At 35.8% G+C, this 24980-nt stretch overlaps 1 protein-coding gene and 1 long non-coding RNA gene across 5 annotated transcripts in view; both read right to left on the bottom strand.

Annotated features, from left to right (window-relative positions):
* LOC115448693 (GTP-binding protein rho1) overlaps positions 1-18169 on the bottom strand; it is a 132267-nt gene extending 114098 nt beyond the window's left edge. For 2 of the 4 annotated variants that reach the window (XM_030176206.2, XM_030176208.2), the window contains exon 1: positions 17985-18169. The gene's annotated coding sequence lies outside the window, so the exon portion shown is untranslated. Of the gene's footprint in view, positions 1-17953 lie in introns of all 4 variants that reach the window. The other 2 variants (XM_037437324.1, XM_037437325.1) reach the window with 2 other exon arrangements.
* Positions 18170-20328: 2159 nt separating this feature from the next.
* LOC115448704 lies at positions 20329-22582 on the bottom strand. The gene is made up of 2 exons (XR_003939118.2): positions 22222-22582; positions 20329-20808 (listed from the first exon to the last, which is right to left on the bottom strand). It is a non-coding gene; the product is annotated as an uncharacterized LOC115448704 (long non-coding RNA).
* Positions 22583-24980: the final 2398 nt, after the last annotated feature.

The following is a 24980-nucleotide window of genomic DNA, read 5'->3' as shown; positions in this document are numbered from 1 at the left end:
GTAAACAAATTTACGATAATGCTTTATCTTTGCAGCTTATTTTTGCTGGTGGTAGTATATATTTTAAATCCGCCCCGATAGCGACCACCATACACAAGGTGTTATAACCCGCCATAGTGGCTATCGAAGTGTGTCGCGTTCTATCAACTTGTGTAGGTCTGTTCCAACAGGCCGGCATAAGTGTGTCGACTGCCGAGAAATAATCATCTCTCGTCAGTCAACATTCTATTGGATCTTCTCCACTTATCATCAGCACAGAGGGATTACTTTGCCGTACACAAATAAAAAAAAACACTAAGTTTTGTCGATGAGGTTACGCTTGAATTTTAGTGCAGTTTATAAACTCTCCCACTGCTGGGCACAGGCCCCCTCTATTACCGAGAGAGCTTAGGCCTTAGTCCATTAGGCCGGCCTAGTGCGGATTTACAGACTTCACATACCCTCAAAATTCTTAGAGAACTTCTCAGGTATGCAAGTTTCCTCACGATGTTTTCCTTCACCGTTAAAGCCGAGCGATAATTCACAAAGAATACACACATAACTATAGAAAATTCAAAGGTGCGCGCCCTTGGGTTTTGAACCTGCGGGCATTCGTCTCGACTGTCCATTGCCCTCCAACCTGGGCCATCGCCACTTTATGTACAATTTATTAGCTTTTTGAATTGACCCAAAAGTCTAAAGTGCTGATTCCTAATGTACTAGTGTTTATCATGTCAGTAATTCAGAAGCCTCACCTCCTCAGAGCCAATATTTAAAAACCAACATCTCAATTTTGAAAGATAATAATATAATAACCAATCAGTGGATATTTCGGTGATCGCTAATCAGTCTTTTCAAAGCAAAATACATTCTGTTACCAGCCCAATACATTTTATAATCGCGCAATTCAATTAAGCAATCAAGCCCCGAATTAAAGTGCTAAACTATAAAATCCATGAAAAATAAATTCGCTTTTAATTAAATACCTCTCGAAGGCGATAAACTGAATGATAAATTGAATACAAATGTTTCTCGTGAATTAACCGTTGTTTAACTTATATCCCTATAAATCTATCTAATTTAGTTGGAAGCCAGTGGATTTAACGAAATAAGCTTTATTACAATGACATAGAGTTCCAATTGGTGTGTTAACTGCAACTAATTTAATCTTGACCTGTCATGAAAGTCCACTCATTATTTGCAAGGAGCTTTTCTTATTCACTATCTGGATACATGCAATGGTTTGTTTGTTTTTGCAACCAAGCACCAGTAACCTAGTCTGTACCGGTTTAAAGGATAATAAACCTTGGTAACCATATTGTGTAACCAATGATCGTGACGTCATTTCGGGCTAAAATTCAGACTTCGGGCTGAAATTGAGTATAGAAACCCAAAATCACTTCCTAACTCAGGAATCGAAGCCAAGACCTCAGCACTGCAGTAGTACAACTATGGCACCGAGACATTTATTAAAATATTTTTGAATTAGTTATTAAATTCGCCCACACGGAACATTTTATTTGGTCAAGACTTATCAGCCGACGAGCAACATTGATTAAGACGTGTAAAAAAGCGACGATTCCTCATTCACATATAATAATTTATTTTTTTATTAATCATACATATTCTTAAGTCTAGAAAACATTGTAAGTGAACAATTGGCTGATATGCATGCCAATTACAGGCATACTACATTTACAAAATAATTATAATTATGAGTCTTTAATGATAAGATGTTTCGAAGAATGTGCAGCCTTCATGGTCACGGGGACTACGACGAATGGGAACTACGAAGGTTGCAAATTCTTCGAAACGTCGGGAAAAAAATAAAATATAAAATAAACCGCCATAAAATCCGAAAAGTAGTTTAATTTTAATTATAAGTGTTTCTCAAAATAAGCACACAACGAAACAGTACACGAAAAGCCACTACAAGCCTACCTGCCCTATGCATACCCTTCTCATCCATCCCAATACATTCATACTATAGTCATCTAAGCACTTCGTAAAAACTTATAATTATAACAATGTGCTTAGAATATAGCAAAAAAACACGACATGACTCGGTGTTATTGGTTTTGCTTGAAAGCTAACACGTGACTGCATTGGTCTCTCGATCAATCACAAACATAAAATTAAACATCGACTTACGAGTTTTTTTAGGACATTTTAAAGGGGCTAGTTTTTCGCACTGATGCCCACGCAGTCTGTTACCAAGATCTAATATAGTCTGAATTACTCTTTCTTTTTATTGCTTTGATTGACGAGACGAGTTTGTCGTTCGCCTGATGGTAAGCGATAGGACCGCCCATAAATAGAAACACCATCCAGCACCTTGAATTACGAATATTGTTTGGTATTCCGCTGCGCTCGCCATCCTGAGACATGAGATGTTAAGTTATTATGTCTAGTACCTACTCTTTAAAAAATAATCTCAAAGTAATGAAATTTGTATTAAAATTAATTCAGCCATTTTTCTGTTTCAAAATGCCGTGATTGGCCAGACATAATTGCCAAAATAAAGTTAAAGATCATTACTCTTTTATAAAAGATCGCAAAGATAACATCATTATCAGATTTTACAGCATAAATAAGATGAATCCAGATAAATATCAGTTTTCTTCGATAGAAATAACGTTGAACAATTTTTCTTAATATCGCTTGCCGACAAAGGAGAATGCCTTCGCCCGTTCCTATAGCAACGGATTGTGAGTCAATGAACCCAGTTTTAGAATTTGTAAATAATTTTTGAGTTGGAAATTTCCAGAAGTCGATTTGCTTTCTATTTTCAGAAAATTTTCAAGCTGAGCAGCACTATAGGTTTTATTACATGATTTAGCGTATACGTAGATCTCCTAGACGTTAGCTGCGCGTTGTAAAAGAAAGCAAAATCATTTTACCAACGTGCCTGGCAAAAAATGGTTTGTGTCAGCCCACACCCCAAATCTGAGTTTAGGATGTAATAATAAATTTTATAATCTATACTAATATTAGTTATAAGTTAGTTTGTTTGTTGAAATGCGCTAACTTCAGGTTGCTGAAGTTAGCGCATTTTTTTTATCGTTCTAGTAGTTGTACTAGAACGATAAAAAAATGTTTTCACTGATAGTTACATTACTCCCGAGTACTATAGACCTTTTTATCCCGAGAAAATATCCGTGGCTATAATAAATAACGCCCAATAGTACATGCATAGTTCCAATCCCACATTGTTGGTATACCTTGGCTTATCATGAGGAGATTCAGTATCACGAAACCCAAATAAATTCTCATCATACAAATACATATATCATTTTCAGAATCGAATTCCATCTTCTTGTTTTAAACCTTCAATTCTCCCTTCTACCGAAGGGAAAAACGTTATTACACTTGGAGTTGCGTATTTATTATTACAAAAACTTCCCCAACGGAATACAACAGCTGTAAAGGCCAGCCTTGTAGTAATTATCGAGTGATGGTCATGCGCACTTTAAAATACCAACTGCAATTGCATAAGTTCTTAATGACGTCATGCTTCGACAACCCTGTCGTAAGTAAAGTTAAATACTTACCAGTAACTGCCCTAAAAAAAATCGTTTTCAAACAGTCTTTTTAAGATTTTTTTTTTAAATATAATGTTCTTTTTAAAATAGAACATTCGAATCGCATTCGAATTTTGAACTAATAATTTCATTGAAATAAAAACACTGGCTGCATAATTATTATCAATTTCATAATGTGCAAAATCTGACAGTAAGTTTCTTGTCATGCAAGAGTCTATCTTGCGCAGGTATTACTGCTTTGTCTATTTCTACAACCTCGAGAGTATGGTATATTGTATAAGCTCTAAGTTACGGTTAAGTAAACAAAGAGTACTCTAAACTTAACGCAGGTGATACTGTTTACTGGAATTACGTTTCCAACAAACGAACAACACACTCGTCATATAATAAAAACCGTATAAATGTCACATGCTAAATATTCAAAAGGCGTAAACATTTCTCAAGAACATGCGAACACATCTTTACATAACAAGGCAAAGGGCATCGGCTGTATGTTTTTGCAAACATTGGCAACACAATTGTTTTAAAGGTTAAGCACCAATTACTGGTAATTTATTGGAACGAGTTGCCATCTCACAAAAAACTCCAAACGAGGAATAATTAAAAAGGTAATTGCGGATCTAAAAGTGAACGATTGATGTTCAATTAATTTTGTATTGTACGAAATAAATTGTGCCCAAAATGCCAAATATGTTTCTAATTATTATCGTGGTTTTAAAGACATGTGATTCGGTCGAGGGCAATTATTTCTTTGTCGTATGTTTGTAGAGTCAACAAATATATACACACGAGTTAGACAATAATACTTATTAAGATTTTAGCCTACCAATAACTTACGAGTGTTGTATTGGGTTGTAGAGTCAACAAAAAAAATATACACACGAGTTAGACACTAATACTTATTATGGTCTTAGCCTACCAATGAGTTACGAGTGTTGTATCGGGTGCATGAAATAAGATGAATTTCGATCTCACAAACCCGAACCGAAAAATATTGTGGATTACTCAAATATTCATTCAGTGCGCGGAAAGAAACTACGTGCATAAAAATCTTGAATTATGGTTACCTTGGACAACCATCGCCTAATCATTAACAAAATGCGTGGTATAACACGTCTGATGTCAGTATTCATTATATTCAAACACAACATACATAAAAGATCAATCAAACGACTTCCAAATAAAATCAGTGCTCAATGCGCGGTGTGCGTACGCGCAGGCATGTCGTCGGGCGACATTTTAGCATAAATCAGTGGGCAGAACCGGACAGATTGTAATAATAATCTTACATCCTGCGCAGGCCACACGTGATTGTAATCGAATGCTCCTGGGATCTTTGAGTTAGGCAACCTGTGTGCGAATTGCTATCGATAAGCAATAAAGGCTAGTTTATTATTGTTTTTGAGCGCAATAATACTCTTTATTTCAATGTGGTAGTGGCTCTTCTTCAGTTGAAAAACTGCTTTAAAACTCGCAAAATTATCTTTTATAGTCTTGTAAGAATATTTATATTTTATTACAAACTAAAATAAATAATCCTTATGAATCATACAATATTGTAAGTAGTACTTAATATCATTTGTGCGTAACAGTATAATTATAGGCAATAATAAATTAATAATTCAAAATTAAACATTAAACCTGGCGGTATTATTGCGTGTAGATAGTTTTTGCTTATGCGTCACCTGTCATGCTGGTGTTAAATTTGATTGGGGGCTAGTCATGGCACATATAATTTAATAAACATAATTAAAAAAAACCTTCTTTTTAAATAGAACATTCGAAACGCATTCCAATTTAAAATTAACGATTACATTTAAATAAAAACACTGGCTGCATAATCCTTATTATCAATTTATTTAGTAATTATTTGACATCTGTCTAGATTTTGGCACCACGTTTTCCACAAAGTCGGTGGACTCAACCTATTTATCTATTTTTCTCACGGCTCTGTCCATGTCTTTGCCAGGAAGAAGAGTCCAGACGTTTATTTGTGTGTCCAGCTTCATCCAAATCGATGCAGCAGTTTATTGCCACCAACATCGAAAGTTCTAAACATCTTCATGAACTGTCACTAATCAATGTCTTTTTCTTTTACGCGTGCACGGCAGTGACCCTTCTGCACCAGATAATAAGAGGAGTTGGGTCTAGAATGTCTACTGACAAAAGATGATTACCCTTCGGCAGTCGATACAATTATGCCAGCCTGTTGGAACCGGATTCAGACTAATACCGGAACGCGACACACTTATGTGAGGCACTTTGGCGGGTATTAATACCGGGTATACGTTGGTCGCTACCCGATAAGTCTTTATAGGTTTAAAAAATATTTACGAGTCCTAAAAGAATATTTACGCGTATTATACGAATATTCTTAAATACAATATGAAGAAACTATAAGCAAAAACAATTTATTCCATAATCCCCGCACTAAACAAACCTGCAAATATTTGTTTTGGCTCAAGCGTTGGGTTCGAAGTCCCTTCATGATCCCAATTTAAGCTTGTATGAGTGGTACATGACCTACATAAACCATGTGGGGCCTTAGATTACTCTAAAAGAAATCTTCAACTATTCTTATAAGTGATGCCACCTTCACAAACTAATAAAATAGACTAGCAAACCATAAATTCTCCTTAAATTAATTGCTAAAAAAATATCAACGATAAATACAATACAAAAATATATTACAATGGGACCTCTTCACGAACTTCTTCGTCCGAATAAAAAAGGAATCACGCAAATCGCTCTTCAAATCTCAGAATAGTCGATATGGATACATTAACAACATAAAAATACACGAACTACGAACTGCCTCGTTTATTAGTCTTATATAGTAAGCATGTATTTCAATAATGATAAATGTAACAATCATAACAAATTGGACAAACGAATATTATATACTTATGTAGTAAAATCTTAAGATAAATGTAAGCAGATTGTCCATCATCGTGAACCAACTACCCCGATTTTGGAATTATATCAATTAATCTGAAATGGCGGATGCAACGAATGTGTTTATAATATAATAATATCAGCCCTGTATTTTATACTGTCCCATTGCTGGGCACGGGCTTCCTCTGTTCCTGAGAAGGATTTGACCTTAGTCCACCACGCTGGCTTAGTACGGATTGGTAGACTTCACACACTCTCAAAATTTATGTAGAAAACTTCTCAGGTATGTAGGTTTCCTCACGATGTTTTCCTTCACCATTAAGGAAGCGAAAACTCACAAGGAATACATACATAAGTTTAGAAAAGTCAGAGGTGTGTGCCCTTGGGTTTTGAATCTGCGGACATTCGTCTCGACAGTTCAACACCCAATTAGGCTATCGCCGCACAAAATGCGTTTAATTTCTCATAAATCGAATGCATACTAATTTGAAGGTTAGAAGTATTTAAGTCCTATTGGAAATCTTAATGCCGTAAAGATTAAGTAATAATTATTAAGGTAGCTACACAGGCCTGGATTTCATACGAAAACCCATGGAATGCCAGCGTACATGCCATAAAAATACAACTGCTTGCATTGTGCATTCGCAAGGCGTAATCGTGTCCGAGCCTCTCTTCGGATTATAAATCAATCCGCCCACGATGCAAAGCGAATGTTTGTTGAATATTACACCGAATAATGGTATTATTAAGAACCATTGTTCAAACTCTACATTTCCCACGAATAATAGCTTAAATGTTGCTTGTAGGATATTTGTATCTGCTAGAACAGAAATAAAGTTGGAATAGTGGTCTACGTAAGTATATCGCGTTCGAGTTCAGCCTGTGTATGTCCGGTTTCAGCAGGCCGGTATAATTCTGTCGACTGGCGAGGGTAATCCCTCGTCAATCAACACTCTATCTGGCCCCTATTCCAATTATCATCAGGTAGAGTTGGGTTCGTATTATATAGCATTTTCTGCCTTGTCTTCTAGCTCTCGTTCATCCATGCCTCAAAATATTTAAACCTCCGAAAACTTCATACAATTATGCATTTACGATGTTAAGTTCAATAGCAAAACTTTATTAATAAACGTTTATTCTTCTTGCGTGTAATCTATAACATAATGTTTCCAAAACACTTACTACCTCTATGGCGTAGTTATATTACGACTGCAGAGGTCTCAAATTCGTTCCCTGGGTTCGGCAGTGATATTATTTTTTTACTCAGTATCAACCCGGAAACTGGAATTTGTGCCTGATATGTAAAGAGGGTGTACCACCTCTGCCTACCCCTTTGGGGATTAAAGACGTGTGTGTGTTTAAAAAAATCCATACAACCTTCCTGTTTATTTTTTGCCATATTATCTGCAGCTTGCCAGTCTAACACGCCATTTACATTCCATGACAGATTTAACTCTTATTCGGTGTAACATAAGCTTCTTGTGTGTAACAGACGTGCGTACTTCATTTCACGCTATCTAGAAGGCTTTGCGTCAAGATTCCTGCCTCGTTGTACGGTCAGGCACAAAAATATCTAAACAAATAAAATTTCAAATCGCAGTTAAACTTTTCTTTATCGATAATCGTTTTTTCTTCACTAATATACAATTCAAAAGGTTACCTACATTTTAGTTAAATAAAAAACATATTGCGGTAGTTATCGTGTAGAAGAGTGCAAAAGTTTTTAATGTATTCAGATCCTTTTGTGGCTGACTGTACAGAAAACAAGTCCTATTTTCGAATCGGTATGTACTCTTCAATCGCTAGTTTAAATAATGTAGCAGTAGACAGGCATGCGTAGAATTAGTAAGGGCCTAAGAGATAAAATCTTCTTCACTTTTAATTGGAATTTTTCAAGTGCATAACATTTATTTTTTGCAATAGCAACACGATATTTTATTTAAACTGATACCTCTGCAGCGCTCACACATTCACTTCGCCACATTAAGTTTAAAAAAATATAAGCAACGTCGTGTCAATCAATCATTACTACCGCCTTTTTTGTCTCGCATTAGAAATCCATTTTCTGGGTGCCATTCTTAAACCTGAGGAAACGGAAGTATGATTATATCGGACTCACCCGCCTTCTGACTTAGAGGGCATCTAGATTACCTCTGGCTCCCTACCGATCTTATACCGTCATACCAACTAAAACCAGCGGTGGCCTGCTTCTGCGCCCGTAAGACGATTCCAAACGGGCGAAAATGCATCTGAATTCGCCGGACCAGCATTACTACTTTCTGTCTATATTAGGAAAGCCAATCCAGTGCACAACGTAACTACTACTTTCTAGACATAAATACAACACTTGGATAAAATAAAATATTCATCAAGAAAGTGTTTAGGAAAAATATTTAATACGTAAAATATAGGCACATTTCGTTTAAATTAGCCCGGCCTTCAAGCAATATTGGAACTTATTAGAGAAACGTCAAAGTGAAAAATTGCCCCGTTTTCACAATGAGACGATCGATCAGACCGGGTGACGGATAACACAGATTTAGTCTTTAGGGGTTTATGCCTAAAAATGGCGGAAACTCGGTATAAAATTGAAAGCTTTTAACGCGAGTATTTTTTGGAAACCACGTGGAGTAAGCTTTTAGTTTACTGTCGCTGTTTTATTGTTTTATTTCCTAGCTTATTCTTAAAATGTATGGATTATTTTTTTATTAATCCATACATTTTAAGAATAAGCTATTTGACTTATAATAACTTTTATAAAATATATACGTTGTATAAATTCTGAAAACAGAAGAAATCATTGAAATCTTGTGAAAAATATACATGTTATAAGCCATTGAAATTAGGTAGCAGGGGTGACTGTCAAAAAACAGAAACGGGACAAAATACTTGATGTGACGTCATCGGGTTTACTAGGCGTGCGAAAGAAAGAGATGGAGCGATATTCCCACTTCGTGCCCACTTCTGCACGTAGCAATATTTGAAATATGAATTACTGTCTCATTTCTTATCGAATTTTAATGCTATTTTCATAAAGGACTTCTCTTTGTACTCAGTGCTGATACGTATTATAAAATGCGCAAAATCAAACACAGTCAAATATCTTATTTTGCACAAACACAGTCAAATATCTTATTTGTGTATTTTTGCACGCGCGTAAACAGCTGTAATGACGGGTGTAATGTGGGCGAACTTATACTTGCATTTTATTCACACGGAGCTAACATATTCCCGCGGTTTTACGCGCGTGCAATTCAGTTAATACGTTTAAAAAAAATGCCATATCGTTTCTTGAGATTCAATGTTACTTCGTACCAAATTTCGTCATAATCGGTTCAGTAGTTTGACCATGACAGCGTAACAGTTACTTCCGCATTTTATTAGTATATCGAACCCTTCAAACTACTGTAACGAGTACTTATGACTAAGTATCGTAATACTTATTGCACCACAATAAATACAGCTCTGTACTTAAATATAAATCTTATATCATGGGTATCAAAAACTTTAATACAACAAACCCGATGCAAATGTTTGCAGGTTAAATCTCTGTGTGGGGTTAAATCTACGGTTCCAAAAGGCCGGCCATAATTGTGTCGACTGCCGAGGGGTAATCATCTCTCGTCAGTCGACATTCTATGGACCCCACACCACTTACCATCAGGTGCAGTGACGTCATTTTATCGTGCATGATTTAAAAACGTACTTTAGTTACGGCCAGCATTTCGTGCGGCGCTCTACGAAGACTGTTCAAGTATTCATAAAAAGCAGCAATTTGGGTTTTATTTTTGATATTATCCTAAACAACTCGGATGCGATGAATAAATTTAGCATGATACCTTTTCCCTTTCAGGGGTAGACAGAGGTGTATCACCTACATTTCGCTAACTACATATGTTAGCCATAGTAAAAAGTATATAGTATAGTGTAAAAAAGTCTATTGTCATTTACTTGGCACAAACTCAAGATCATCCAAATTCCAATATCACTTTAACAAACCGCGGGATAGAAAAAGACACCTCAACACGACAGCCGCATAACAACTACACCATAAAGACACGAATGATTTGAATGTACTTCACATGACATTGTATATTTAATGTTAGAGTAGGCGCTATGAATCAAGACTTTAAACGTGTAGGCTTCTATACATTTGATTTCCCATAATATATTACGAATCAAGGCCTTACACTCACGCAGTTTTATAAGCATTGCAATAAACATTTATTTAAATTAATATAATAAAAATTATAATTTTGTTACTTTGATTTAATGTGCATATCAAAGTTATATACCGCCTTCAAGGTCTAGCGACAGCGCTGATGGACTATGGACGACTAGCAAAGTTTGGGTTCGACGCTCAAGTTGAGAGATTTTAGAAATCTAAGTCAAATCCTTTGAGTGAAACTCTTTGTATGTCTTTTATTTATTTAATTATTTAAATATGATTCTCCAACAGTAGACACATTTCTTTTTCATAACATAAAAGTAGTAAAGCCACATTGTGATGTGTGTACCAATTATAGGAGTACCCAACACTCACAAATTAGTACGCAATGTTGATATGTGGTATGCAATGTCTTTCCTTCATATGCTTGAATAATGTGTCATGGCGAATATTCGAATAATAGAAGAAAAAAACAGCCGCACGTTCGTATTATCTCTCTCACACTAATATTCATTTAACAGTTGAAAGGGAATACTGGATCTCAACATCTATGGGCGAAGTGAGCTACTATGTAATGTGAAATCATTGCGATCCACCGCAATGACTCACGCGGGCAAAAAGGTGGGCCGTAAATGGTAACTGTATAAGATGCAATAAACGATTCTTATGCATTAGGAGTCGGATGTGATTAACTATGTATATAAATTATTACCATACAACGTCGTTTGATATTGCGTTAATAAATGAAACCAAATTTACAAACAACTTTACCCAAGTTATTCGAACCATAATTGTAAAATAAAATTGTGAAGTGTCAAACAAAATAAATATTAAAGTAATTTTAATTTTAATGCCACTACTACTCCTAGATAAAATGTCTTAGCAGCAACATCATACTTTCAGTCAGAAATACACTTAGGTATACATGCCATATTTGCATTAAACAACAAAATAATAAGAAAATCAGAAAGTAAAACCGGAGTTTTTCGCGAAAATATTTGTTATTCATGGATCATTTTTTACAGAGTTAAGGCGATACCTCAAGGTCCATTTTCATACATTTTGTTTCACCTTTAATCTGGGTAACTAAACAAGTATTGACAAGTAAAGAATTTAAATTCACGTCTAGTTAGTGATTAGTTCTCGCAGTTGAAGAAAAACGTAAAAATAATTAATAATCATGGATATTTCGGCCTTTAAAATTTAATATGACGAAATTTTAAAGGCAGAAATATCCATGATTATTAATTATTTTACGTTTTTCTTCAACTGCGAGAACTAATCACTAACTAGACGTGAATTTAAATTCTTTACTTGCCAATACTTGTTTAGTTACCCAGATTAAAGGTGAAACAAAATGTATGAAAATGGACCTTGAGGTATCGCCTTAAAGACGAATATGTGGTATTTCGTAACGCAATGTACAAATGAATGTATATTCACTCAGATTTTCTCGTAAGTAATGACGCAGTCATCAATGGACCATTCTTAAATCGAGATATAGATGTGATTTAAATATTATGATTGTGCAAATATACTCGGTTTTTCTTGTGACTAATGGCTAACTAGAATAACGTAAGAAGTCAATTATAATATACGACTTTAGATGAATGTAAAGTAACAATCAGACGAGCCGGCATAATTATATCCAACTTCACGAGATACAACGGTTTTGTGAGTGCGTATTAAATAAATAAAAATTACATAAATAAAATGCTTTATTCATCACGTAGGCGAACATACTTGCACTTGTGATAAGAACATGAGAATATTTAATTATTACTCCAATTAAGCCGCTTATTTAAATACATTTTATATTGGGCTATAAATGAAAGAGTACAAAGGAAACAAAGAAGTTAGCTCCGACTGGCAAGAGAGAAGTAAAAAAGAGATACTATCCAATAGAGTTATTAGATATATATTATTTCAAAATATAAATATTATGTAAACGACAACAATGCTACTATAATACTGGCATAATAATACAAAAATATCCTTAGATTAAAAGACACCTAATTGGGAAAAGACGTATACGTGCCAGAAGACGGCATTAGAGCCCTGACGTTCGGCAAATGATCAAATAGATAACATAATATTTATTGAACTTTTACAACGCGTACGGCAATTCGACTCCACTGCACCTTATGGTAAGTATAGTGAAGTCCAATAGAATGTCGACTGACGATAGAGAGCCCTTGGCAGACACAATTATACCGGCCTGTTGGAACCGGATGTACACAGGCTGTTCCCGGAACGCGACTGACCTACGTGAGCGACTACGGCGGGATTCAACGCCTTGTGTACAGCGGTCGCTATCCGGACGGATATAAAACATATCCTTCCACCAACAAACTCCAACTGCAACTCCATCATTCAGACTATTTCACCAACACACGTTAATAAATAAACTTAACCAAGTTATCTAGCAATGTAGAGGATATACTAGTCTAACTAAATATTAGCAGGCGAGCATTCTACCACTGAACCACCGATGCTACTGACGACTACCTCCGTGGCGTAGTTGTATTGCATGTCCGGTACAATAGCGCTCTGAGGTCCTGGGTTCGAATCCCGGGTCGGGCAAAGTGATATTTGGGTTTTTCTTCTCAGTATCAGCCCGGAGTCTGGAATTTGTGCCCGATATGGCGATAGGCTCGCCCCCTATCACATCATGGGACGGAACATACTTGGCGAAAAGTGGGTGCCCTAGTTGCGCCTCTGCATACCCCTTCGGGGATAAAATGCGTGATGTTATGTATGTATGTATGTAAATATTAGCGGAAGATGTTTACGCAATTTAGAATACATTGAACTCGCGTATAGTTAGCGAACCACGTTGGGCCAGATGTTTGGGTTTGTTTTGATTCGCTTTCGATTTCTTTAATGTTTCGATATTAAGGAAGTGGGTCGCTTGATGGTGAGAGATCATCGCCATTTATAAAATCAACAGAAAGGCAAATATCTGGCAACACTCAACACCAGTTTGTTTTATTTAAAAAGGGTTCCGCTGAGCCTACATACAAACGGTAAAACGCATCATTATAAACAAAATCAGATTAGTAGACATAAGAACATATTATAAACCTTAAATAAATATATTAGAGTTCTTTATTTATTGTTTGATTTATATTAAATATGCAATAAACTTGGTTGTGCAGCGCGCGAAAGTTTTTCCAGAACAAATATTGTGCCGGATAAAAAATTATCTTGGAGCGCCATTATTTTCCATTTATTTGGATGGTAGCCTTTTGTGTTTAGTCGCCGCATATTACATTCGATGATTTGACATAGTAACCAGGCCCTTAACCCCAGGACTTAATATTAAAATATATTATCAAAATTACATTTTTATATCTGAAAAGAAAAGGCGCGTACATTAGCTAGTCTTGAAGGGAAGTGGCTCGAACACATTAAAATAATATTAAGTGCGGGCAAAGATTAGTGCGCAAGGAAAAGTCGGTCACTTGATAACAAATTAATCTGATAATGAGTATTCGATAACGGCTCCTGCATTGATATTGTGATAACAATTAATGTTATTTACGGTTGATCGTTATAAAATATGATAACAATTTTATTGTACGTAATATAGTATAACTAAATCGCTGAAGTCAAGAGGCCTTGTTGCAATCGTTAAAGCTAAAAGAAAAAATTGTAGGAATAACAACGTATCAATAAGTCTGAGGTACTGGTGGTAGGTCTCTTATATGTGAGAGTTCGCCTGGGTACTGCAATTTCTATTTCTGCCACCAAACAGCAGTGTGTAAGCACTACTTTTACTATTGGACATAATAAGATTTGACATCTCATGTTTCAGGATGGCGAGCGCAGTGGAATACCAAACAATACTTTGTTTTTCAAGGTGTTGGTGTTTCTACTGTTTATAGGCGGACGCTTACAATTAGGCGATTTTGTTAAAAGGACAGACAGATCATCAAACATAGCATCACACTTTTCTTTTCTCTCTGGGGTAGGCAGAATTGTTATCTAACCACCATTAAGCTATGATAAGTCTCATGTAATAGAGGGCGTTCTTTTTCCAGGCACAGTTCCAGACTCCGAGCTAATACTGAAAACTCAAGACTACTTTGCCCGTACCGGTTATCGAACCCGAGTCTTCAGCTGGACAGACGTACAGTAATACAACAGCGCCCCCTAGGCAGTTTGATACTAAAAGTTTAATTCTGACCCGAAAAAGGAACCTGGACCAAACTATATTGTCACTAGACCAAGGAGGCTATCATTTTGTCGCTACAATATTTAGTGTAGTAACTAGTTAACAGTTAAGTAAACAAAGCGCCGCATCTATGGAGTCGTGAAAATTTAAGGCGGGGGTCAAATTGCTCAAGTTTGATTGCGGTAATAGTATTAAATAATAACGACGCAAATTTCTGATGACGGTACGCATTATATATTGAATATTGCTCAACTAATATTGTGTCCCAATTATTTTCATAGACATCCCAAATGTGACGGCTTAAAAGGAGAATATCTTCATTGGTACATTGATATAAATAATATTGACAATATGTTAATATAATTTACACATTACTAAAGCTATTCTAATACTTGCTTAAAAAAATATCAAATGTGATAGAACATAGTGTGGGTCTGATCCCCATAATATTATCATCTGAATCCATACCTGCCATTACGCAAGAATGTGTCAGCAGTTAGTCATTGTAATTAAGAACTGTGTCAGATCTTTGTTTATAAACACGTAAGCGACGGAAGTAGCTATAATATGTATGTAAATGACTTATATTTATAATCAAATTTACATAAACATCACATGCATAAATAAGTAAATTGCGAAACTTAGAATATCCCATCCCGTATTAGATTCCTACTACATTATAGTGTAATTAACTTTTAACTTTTAAATTATGTGCGTGGTGAGTTTTCCTAACTTGGGCTTACATTATAGCTAGATAAGTTATAATAAATAAATTAATTAATAAATAATACAAATACGCAGCACGTACTGGCAAACAAAGACTTGATTATCAAACACAAGTGGTTAACAAATAGCTTGTAGTTAGGATATATCTTATATCTGCCCGGATAGCGACCGTACAAAGTGTTAACACCTGCCAAATAGCCCATGCAAGTGTGTCGCGTTCCGTAATCAGCCTGTGTATATCCGGTTCCAACAGGCCGGCATAATTGTGTCGACTGCTGAGGGGTAATCATCTCCCGTCAGTTGATATTGTATTGGACCCCACTCCACTTACCATCAGATGCAGGTCAGTTTACCATACACGTTTAAGAAAAGTTATTGAATATTTCAACACGGGAATCATAAGCTTTTAATTATAACTAGACATTGCTTGTTGTACATATCAGTGACTATAATTATTGTTTAAGGTTATAGCTTAAGGTCCATTTTTCATACATTTTGTTTCACCTTTAATCTGGGTAACTAAACAAGTATTGACAAGTAAAGAATTTAAATTCACGTCTAGTTAGTAATTTCGTCGTATTAAATTTTAAAGGCCGAAATATCCATGCATACTTATTAATTATTTTTACGTTTTTCTTTCAACTGCGAGAACTAATCACTAACTAGACGTGAATTTAAATTCTTTACTTGTCAATACTTGTTTAGTTACCCAGATTAAAGGTGAAACAAAATGTATGAAAAATGGACCTTAAGCTATAACCTTAAAACTAGTGTCACTATGTGTAACTGTTATTATATGTACAATGTGGCAGTGCTAATAAATTGCTCGCGGCATTGTCCGTGTGCATAACCTTTCCCTTTACAAAAGCGTTTAAAACATGATTGCGATTAAAGCCTCTCCAGTACGATGTCAACGCCATCAATTTAAAATATCCTATTATTTCCCACGGGAGCAAATTAGCGGGATAAAAAGCCTGTGTTCAATCCAAGACATGGTCTATCCGTGTGCCAAATTTCAAAGCCGTTCTGCTGTTTCTGCATTTAACATTTTCACAAACTTTCGCATTTTTAATGTTAGTAAGAAATAAGATTTGCCGGCTTTCAGTAAGAGTATGTTAAACAATGATTACGAATGAAACATAAGGACCCTGATTTCTCTCCCAATATGGGCACAAAACTCCATTACTTCCATCCAAGCAGTATTCGTAAAAAAGTAACATCAATAACGAATAGCTAGACTTTAAACATTACAAAATAAAATGGCGTCTAACTAATGTAGGGAAATTGATATCTTATCACACATTACATACATACATTACGTAGATCATTATTCAAAATATTTACATTACTGGGAACGCATTAGAATACAAACAAAGGAAGTTGTTTATTTCCCTTCATTTCCTTTGTATAAGATCGGAAGGAGATACATCAAATTGTCTTTAAGAAGCCGCTTGCAATCTTGTATGGTTAATATTCGAGTACCATAAAAAGTTACGACACGGCGTTTAGGTTCAAATTATCTTTTGTTATAAGGTCTAGTAACTATTCTTGCTACCAAAGCAGTTATATAATTTAGACCATGATCCCTTCACAAAAGAAAAGAAAAGCAATCTACAATATTTATCTATCATAATTTCATATGGTAACGAAACGTTGGAGCTATTTAGTAGACGAGAACAAGTGACAGCTATAATTGCGTTTTGAATGATTACCGAAAGCCTATTTCTCCCAAAACGCTCAGATCCACGTTCCTAGTAGAATAAAATGTGTTCATGGCTGAATGATTAATTAACAAGTTATTCAATTGCTCTGAGCAGCAAATAACATTCTTTCAATTGTAAAAAGTAAACACACATCCATCGGAAATTACAATTAAAAGATGGTCAGTTCTTAGTTCACTTACCATAACATAACTTTCTAATAAGCATCATAGATGACATTTTAATAGATAAACTGTAAATAAGTACTAGATTCTCTTAATGGAGAATAGTAGGTAGGTACTCAGAGATTATTTAAACTAACACAGCGATATTGAAATAGCTAAATAGACTAAACCTAGATAGCAAAACCACTGTAAAACGTTACGCTTATTTTAAGCTGGTATTGCAATAACAAACATAATTACTTCAATTATTTACATACTGTACGGAACATAACAGCTAGCAATTACTTTTGAAACCTTGAAGACAACCTCCTTGCTATAAATTACAACTTAACATATCTCATTTTCAGAATTTGATAAGTTTATGTGGGTAGAAAGCTACTCATTCGCAAGACATAAATACCCTAGAATTTATAAATATGAATAAAAGTACGGCAATGAACGAACAATCTGAAGCAATACTCAGAGAAATTAATGAAATGATGTGCAATCCATACAGAACATGGTCTGCAAACAATGCACCCGATCGCGGACCAAATACCTTCCCACGGCAACCGGACGAAAAACAGGTTTACATTACATACCGAAAGGAAATTGTAGTATAAACCAACCTACCTTACGCACTCAGCACAACACAATCACACACATAATCTCAAACTTCACAAACGTAAAATTTAAATATGTGCCAAGTCACTCACTTATCGAAAATTGCACACGCGTTCGCCGGCTTTCGGCTGAATTCGACAAAACACGTCCACCTCCCACCAAGTCTCGAGCGGTACTGACTCGTAAATGTGAGCGGTTCCATTCTCGAATACTACGAGCTACGGCCATTCAGGTATGTGAACAACCTCGCCAACGAGACTTCAAACAAATATCGACTGTATGTGGTACGAATAGCGACAGAACTTATGCCACCGGTGGTACTGATAACGCTGCGTCGATATCAGAGCTGTGTCTAGGACCATGGCGACAGAGACGGCAGATACGCAATGCCGAAGCGAGAAAGGGACGCAACTATTTCGACATCAAGATGATTGGGGCGTGAAATTTTTATATTCAGTTTGCAGTAAAAGCGCAGCGTCGGAACAATAGTGAATAGTGGTTAATGCAACTTGTCCTTGCGTCTCAGTTTCGCCCTTAAGTAGGAAAGGGATGGGGTGAAATTGTATTGTTTTAAAGCAGCTTCGTGCGGCTTTTGTTTGGTGTCTTCGTTAGCAGACTTTCCTCGGGAGATCCTGGAAATATTCATTTGCATCGCTGCAGCGCTGGATCGCCTCTTTTGATTCACCATCGTATTGAAAAGTCCCGGGGCTTGTTGCTTTGACTAACGAGCGCGAATTGTTCGCTGTTTGTTCGCGAAACTATTTTTGCAAATTGTTTTGGAAGTTTGCATGCATGTGATTAAAGTGCTGGTGAACGAATGGGAACGAACTTTTGCAACTATTTTGTTGTTGAGTTTTAGTTGTTTGTCAATTGGACAACTCAACATCGTTCTTCTTTGACCCCAATTTATTTATGTTTGCAGCATAAAAAAGGGAATTGCTTTAATTTTTACGGTCAGGCAGAAAACTGAAACTTGACGTTAGGAATTAAATATTATTGAACCTAGGCAAGCTTGATAAATATTTTAATTAAATTAGAAATTGTTCTTCAGTTCCTTTGCAAAAAAGAAACCTGTTGATATATTCCGTATTGCGTCTTGACTCCTTATGTTTTAATTGCTAAGTCTTAAAAAATGAAATCTAAACATTCTATGACATATAACATACGCAAGATATTATATAATTTTCTGAAGGAATACGGTCAGTAAATGTGTGCGGTTTCGATATTAGCTTACATGAGTGTCAAACTGAGATTGTCTAATGATAAACGCATAGGTGCCATTTCATATATTTGCGGGAAAGATATGCCTTCCTGGTTAAATCAGGAAGAAATTTTATAAAAGATACCCTAAAAACACCAATCTAATCATCACAAAAACATAAAGACCTCAACACTTTAACAAAGATTACCATAATAACTTCCTTTTTTTCTGATACCGAGATAGCATTCCAGAACGGTTCCCACAATTAACAACCCTAAATATTTCTCGGCGGGTCTTTGAGGACGACAAACAAAGGTACCTGCGAGGAGAAACGTCACTGCCAAGAGCAAAAAAAGGGAATCGTTCCCCATTGATGGGGTTGGGATCACTGTCATTTATGTTCCCTATTATAAAATTGTTAAGACGTGTTTGTAAGATGAATAAATAATCAAATCGATTGATGTTTCTAGGTGGTAGTTTGCCTCAGAATAATAACAAGCACAGAAGTAATACTATTATATTTGAGTGTAAACCGTCTTTGACAGCAAGAAATTTAATTGTGTTGAGATTCCTTCTAACACAAGTATAACGTTGTGTTTACGCGTTAACAAGTTGTAACATTTGACAATAATTTGCTTTTTAATTCGGCATCATCGAGATGATCGCAGTGGCCGACAAGCCGATCTTAGCAATATAATATTTGACTCGCTCTTTTTAATGGTTTTGGCGTATATGAAAAAATAGGATAAGTATATACGAATTAAATAGCCTAGTTGGGTGTGGAACAGACTGCCAAGACGAATGTCCGCAGGTTCACATCCCAAGGAGACACACCTCTGACTTTTCTAAAATCATGTGTGTATTCTTTGTGAATTTTTCGTTAGCTTTAACGGTGAAAGAAAACATCGTGAGGAAACCTGCACATCTGAGAAGTTCTCTATAGGAATTTCGAAGGTGTGTGAAGTCTACCAATCCGTACAGCGTGGTAGACTAAGGCCTAATCCCTCTCAGTAGTAAAGGAGGCCTGTGCTCAGCAGTGGGCAAGTATATAATACAGGGCTGATATTATTATTATATATATACGAATAATTTAGACTCCTTCTATGCTTGTTATTGTTCTGAGTAGTTTCTTAATTACTAAAATCCGACTGGTTGGATACACAATAATATTTATTCCTACCGCCAAATAACATTTTTCCAGCATGCGTATGTCGGATTGAAGGTATTAAAACCAATGTAATAGTAACTTGAACTTAAAATTGAATATCTCAGGACGGGGCAGTACCATGCACCATGCTTTGTAATTAAATTTTGAATTGTGTTGCTACTGTTCATGGATTGTATATTGCTTATACAATCCATCATGTGGACCAGCTCACCAGGTGACACCAGGCATGTGGACAGCTCTAACTGCCATTCAGTTATAGATAAAAAAACATCTGAGACAAACAGAAAAATCCCAAAGGCTATAAATAATGGGTCCTAATGCCTACAGTCCTTAGAGCTATAATTCAATATCTTCTCTTTAGTTTACTAAATAATGCCTTTAATAGGTTTCTTAGTTTATTTTTGTCAGGGTATTGTTTTTCATGACGTCATTCACAGTAGGCGGCCACGTTAAGGTAGGAAGTTCTGAGAACAAAGAAAATAGCGCAATGTACTACTTTTTATACTTTGATTCGGTAAAATAATGCAGCGGGTGTTAGAAATAATAAATTTAATGAATAATTGTATGATGATCAAGGTCAGTTACTACGACTATTTTTATTGTACAAAAGTTTGGCGGTGGATTACATGTGACGAAAATCACCCGCTGTTAGTAGAAGTGTTCTACTGTTTTCGATTGAAGGTTACTCCAAATCAATCTATAAGCAGCGATGGTCTAATTGGAAGCAGAACGGACTGTCAAAACAAATGCCCGTAGGCTCAAAACCCAAGGGCAAGCAACACTGTCTTTTCTAAAGTTCTGTGTATTAATTGTGAATTTATGGTTTGCTTTAACGGTGAAGGAAAACATCATGAAGAAACCTACGTAGCTGAGAAGTTCTCTATGGAATTATTGAGGGCATGTGAAGTCTGACAATCCTCACTAGGCTAGCGTGGTGGAGTAAGGCTCAATCACTCTCAGTAGTAGAAGAGGCCCGTGCCCACTATTTTATTATAAACTAAGATGTAGAGTTACTTTGCCGTAAATAAATAAAAAGAAAGCTTGTATCACAGATATGTAAAAAAATATTTGACGTGGCGTTAACATGATATTACTCTCGGCCTCATCTCGTATACCGGATAGGTGCAAACAAGAGCAATCTGACTCCTACACAAAAATGCAAATGATTGTAAATTTTCGGCTTCATCAAGCCCAATTTGGTGAGAATCCACATCCCACTTACCTCTACGTTTGGACGTTCAATCCGGCTAAATTACAAAGGATTTTCCAAACATTTTTACACTATAACGAGCAAGATCCGTAGGCAGTGTTTTGATTCGAAGTAGGGATCGTAGATAGATGTCTTTTTAACAATGAATCACTTATCTTAAGGCCTAAATGTATTGTTAAGATATGTCATTGTCTGGTTAATGAAGCATATTACTCGTCATTGATTGTGATTGATCGGTGTTCCCGCTCGTGATAACGCCTGGTTTAAGCAGCAAGCCCACAAGCGCGAAATTTGGCGCGATTACACCGTTTTACCCCCAGCATACACAAATACAGAAATCTGCTACCAAAACTGTGGTCGTATCTTTCGGAGTAGAATCGGTCTGATAAGTCACCAGCGTAGGTGTATATCGTACTTCGCATCTTCTACGAACGCTACTTAATCATCTCACGTAGTGTTAATTGAAAATGAACTCGTCATTACTAATCGTTATGAGACTGGACAATCTATGTGTTAAGAATGTTATGTTTTAGCCACTAAGTCTTAAAACAAATTTAGTGTACTTTGTAATTCAAAGTTACGTGTATAGTGTTGCTACTGTTTTGGGCGGTCGTTTATCATCAGGTGAGTCCTTGTCATTTGTTTAAATAAAATAACAGTTGCTCACCTAGAAATCGAAACCAAAACCTCACGTCTATTCTCTGAAGTTGACCAATCATATCAAAAATCTCAATACTCCAAACCACGTTCAGATAAATGCACTATTACGAAACATATTTGAAATCGAACGGCGGGATGTTTTATTCATATTTTTCTGGAAATTCCTGACATTCCTGGATTTAGACGGTGTACAAAGTCTTGGATCAAAGCATCGTGGAAGAATGCGATCCAATCCCAGAGTTGCATGGAACATGCATTTAAATCTTCGATCATCTGATCCATTTACATATTTATGTACAAAGGATTTAACTGTATTCTATTCGTTTACATTCTGACTCGGTTACGGATTTTTGTGCAGTATTTCGCTGATCTAGTTGGTCTAGCGTAGGTACTGTGAATTAAGGGTTTAATATCTAATCAATTTAAACTTAATACGTTTCAAAATTAAAAAAAAAATCATGCACTTTATTGTTAATTTTAACCGATATGTTGAGAGTAAAGCATCCTCCATCCTAAGACGGACATGACTTCGTTTATGATGCATTCATCCGTTTATATTATCAGACAGTTCCTTTAGAGATTTAATAAATACATAATATTCAAGGTAATATTGACATTGCGTTATTAAATAAACCACATCTTGAAAATAACACTGTAATAAGATTCCCGACTCGTAGATATAAAAATAGTGTAAGGTTTAAAGAAAATAAATACCAACAAAAAGTAACTTTAATTTTACGCGCCGTAATGCCACTATTAATATTCTAAGAGAATTCCTTAGAACGGGAACATCACACTTTCAGTCAGAAATACACTCACATACACGCCATATTTGCACTGAAGTACAAAATTATAAAAAAAATCAGAAAAGTAAAATCGAGATTTTTGTTGAAAATATTCGTTATTCGTGGATGATTTTCGCCTCAATGTTAGCAGAAATAAAGACTAGTATTTTTTTTCATTTATTAACGCAATATCGAAATTACCTTGTATAAATAAATTGTTATATAAATTTTAATGAGTATGTTTGTGTATTATTAAATATTATAGCATCCACATTACGTTGGGCCTTATTGTAGTAGTCTGCGCTGGTAACCTACTTTGAATTGCCATCAACTTGATAAAAAGCATTCTTGCGTGTAATTCATTGTTTGCACAAATTGTTAATAATATTGCAACATGAATTTTTGCTTCTAAAAACTTAGTATTTGTGTCCAACCTCTAATTATTAGGACTTTCTCAGTGGCGTAGTTGCACACGGTACGAGAACAACTAAAGCGCTGATGCCCTAGGTTCGAATCCCGGGTCGGGCCAAAGATAATTGTAAGGGTTTGTCCACCTTAAAAATTACTCAGGTGCAGCTCGGAGTTAGGAAGTTGACGGAGTGATACCCCCGTGCCTCGGAAAGTACGTAAAGCCATTGGTCTTGCGTCTGATCTCCGGTCATGTCAGATTGCCATCTCATCGGATTATCATAGTAAAGGAACAGAGAGTGCACCTGTATATTACGCATACAGTTTTGCACTATATCTTCTGCGTACCTAGCTGATCTCCGTTGAGATTGGCCGCCGTGGCCGAAATTCCGCTAGAAGGAATTCAAATTCGTTCATGCATATTATTCAAGAATTTCATAATTGATCTTTCAATTTATATAAATTGTATACCTTAATAAAAAAAATATTTAAAAGGAATTGCCTCCTTCTACCTGCGTGGCGGTTACAAAATGGGACAATATAGCTTTCAATTCGCACGCTTCCTTTACAAACATGTGCAAACAATTTGGATCATGATAGAACACGTTGAGACAAGTGCTCGGAATATGGGGTTAGACCCGCAATTTTTTTTTTGCAGAGGCCGGGATTCGAATAAGTGCGTCAATTGATAAATGGTTTTCACCGCAGAACACCTACAATTTTGTGGTTTTTGCTGACCATAACAACCCAGATTATCAGAAGCCATTGGCGCACTGCTAGGTTTATCTATGTCTAAATACTTGAGTCCTTCGAGAGGGTGTCTTTGTCACACAAGTTATTCTTGAAGCTGTATATCATATTTTAAAGCTGTATGAAACAAAAAGAAGACCGTCCCGCTTAGTTTCCCAATACCTCTTAATTTTCCTTCAAAAGTGAGGCACGCTCTTATAATTATAATTTGACAATATGAGACAGCATCAAAGCTTTAAGTTTAAATTACCAAATGCAGGCTTCTGTTTATGCGCAGTTGATGAGCGACCAGAGTTGTAGACATTTCAATCAATCAGTCCATCACCTCCCACTGTTGACTTTGAAATTTACAAAAAAAAATCTCATGTAATTTCTTTCACATAAATCACAAAGCAGGTAAATATTGAATCAATCTCGTCTGAACCTGTCATGACAAGTTCGTTTGCACCCTCATATGCACGTGCTCCAACATTTTTTGTTACTGCATGCTTAGGGATTTGGTTCCTGGTTAATTTTTTTTATCTTTTGTTATTTTTTGTTACTGCCAGTATCGAATCTATTGATTGTAGACTTTACTATTTTCTACTGCGTTTTTTAAGGTATTTTCTATATGATCAGATATATTCCTGAATTATATTCAACAAATAAAATAAAAACAAAAGCGTGCATGAATCGTGGAATATCAAGAAACTAACTCGTGCTTTTAGAATAAAGTAGTGTGCCGTGTTCTTCAGTGACAGCTCTTGTGCTTGTACCAAGAAGACCACCCTTAGAAAATTCTTTAAAATGTCTTAACTAATAATCATATATATTGCAATCCAAT

This window comes from Manduca sexta, chromosome 10 (genome assembly GCF_014839805.1).
Source record: "Manduca sexta isolate Smith_Timp_Sample1 chromosome 10, JHU_Msex_v1.0, whole genome shotgun sequence".
NCBI lineage: Eukaryota > Metazoa > Arthropoda > Insecta > Lepidoptera > Sphingidae > Manduca > Manduca sexta.
The sequence above is the reverse complement of the archived record's forward strand: the minus strand, read 5'-3'. Positions and strand labels throughout refer to the sequence as shown.